This window comes from Marmota flaviventris, chromosome 1 (genome assembly GCF_047511675.1).
Source record: "Marmota flaviventris isolate mMarFla1 chromosome 1, mMarFla1.hap1, whole genome shotgun sequence".
Lineage (NCBI taxonomy): Eukaryota > Metazoa > Chordata > Mammalia > Rodentia > Sciuridae > Marmota > Marmota flaviventris.
The window spans coordinates 208,418,885-208,420,986 of NC_092498.1; the positions used below are offsets into that span (position 1 = coordinate 208,418,885).

General features: G+C 42.2%; 1 pseudogene; it reads right to left on the minus strand.

The window, feature by feature from the left end:
* Positions 1-843: 843 nt before the first annotated feature.
* Positions 844-1,658, minus strand: LOC117794930 (olfactory receptor 7A10-like; annotated as a pseudogene).
* Positions 1,659-2,102: the final 444 nt, after the last annotated feature.

Genomic DNA, 2,102 nt, shown 5'->3' on the forward strand with positions numbered 1-2,102 from the left:
GGCTTCTGTCAGTAAGTCCCCAGTAAACTCTACACTCTGGGTCCATCTGCCTCACTTTCTTAAGCAGGTTGGGGCTGGTTCTCATGCACCTGGCCCAGTTGCTCCAGAACCATGTACATCACCAAAAAGAAATCTTCCAGAGTAATTCAAGTATGGTTGAATATTTTAGTCCACAGGAATCTTGGTCATATCTGACTCTAAGTTAACCAAGACATTAAAATTGGTCTCTCAGTGTCCATTATAGTTCTAACATGTATTAGATTCATAATTTTGGCCTTACTACACTATGCAGGGTAAACAGGATGCACTGAGGACCATGCTGGATAGGAACAAACCATCATGGGGAAAACAAATACCCGTGACAGCTGGGAAACATACTAGTATGTTAAGATCTGTGTTACCAGAGGGAGTAGTTAAGGAGAGACGAGCAAGGAATCTGGAATGCAGGTGTCAAAAAATTTACTTTCAGATTGTCTCCTGCTATAAAGTTATACAAACGACCTCAGCTGCCTAATGTAGTTCATACCGCATTAGTGCAAATAATAATCACATCAGACAGTGGGAAACTCAAAATATTTTCAAAAATTGGTAAAAACTTTGAGAAAGTAGCAAAAATGACAACATGAAAAAATACCATTGACTATTAGAAACAGCAGAAATTTTAATAAAGGGAGTTTAAATTATATAAAGTCATCAAAGTTAAAGAAACTTGACACTCAAAGAAAAATCTTGGAGGAACAAGTTGTACTTCCATGACCTGACCATGGAACTGCGGTCACTATCTCTGAGGAGGACAGTCCTACAGTCAGGGAGAGTTCTGGAAAATCACCATTACAGTTTTCCTCAGGGGTATCTTCTTAGAGCACTCTTGATGTCCTTATTCCTCAGACTATAGATGTCAGGGTTCAGCATGGGGGTGACCACGCTGTCCATCACCGAGGGTGTTGCACTTGAGGGTGAATTATGGGTCACAGCAGAATTAAGGTACACACTGAAGCTCATAAATAAAATAAGGAGACCACAGAGAGGTGAGACACACAGGTGGAGAGGGCTTTGTACTTGCCCTGAGCTGAAAAGATTGAATTTATGGAGGAAACTATCTTAGAATAAGAGTAAAGTATGCAATCATGGGGCCCACCAATTAGCACAGATGTAAAGTACATCACTATGTCTTTAGGGAAAGTGTCAGAACAGGCAAGTTGGACCACCTGATTAAGTTCACAGAAAATGTGGGGGATTTCAAAGTCTGTGCAGAAGGACAGTTGCAACACCATTAAGCTTTGTAACAGGGCATGCAGGACACTCAGGATGCAGCACACCACAACCATCAACATGTAGAGCTGGGGTTTCATGATGACTGTGTAGTTCAGGGGGTGACAGATGGCCACAAAGTGGTCATAGGCCATCACAGCCAGGAGGAAGTTTTCCAAACTTGCAAAGACTATGAAAAAGTGCATCTGCATGATGCAGCCTTCAAAGCCTATGGCCTCACTCCGTGTCTGCATGTTCACCAGCATCTTTGGGACAGTGGTGGAGGTGATATAGATATCAGAAAAAGACAGGTTGCTGAGGAAGAAGTATATGGGTGTGTGCAGGTGGGAGACTGAGGTGATGACTAGGAGGATGAGCAGGTTTCCACACACAGTGATCAGGTACATGGAGAGGAAAAACCCAAAGGGGAAGGGTTGCCATCCAGGTTGCTCTGAAAATCCCAGAATATGGAATTCTGAAATTTGAGTACCATTCCCATGTTCCACGTGGTCCATCTGAAGAGAGAGAGAGGGAGGGGGAGAGAGAGAGAGAGAGAGAGAGAGAGAGAGAGAGAGAGAGAGAGAGAGAGAGAGAGAACACATAGAGAGGGAGAGACAACAACAATAATCAGACATGCATGACTAATGTTTCATAAACAGTCTCATTTATGTTACAGCCAAGAAACTATTTTTATGTTTCCTATATGAATCTTCTCCCCTTTAGGAAACACCACAACCTTTATGATTTCCCATTCTCAGCTTTTCCCAAGAGATCATATATTCTACAATAATAAATTTCTTTATGCCTTTACAGAACCAAATTCAGTATAAACCCAGTTCCTGGGGCTGTCT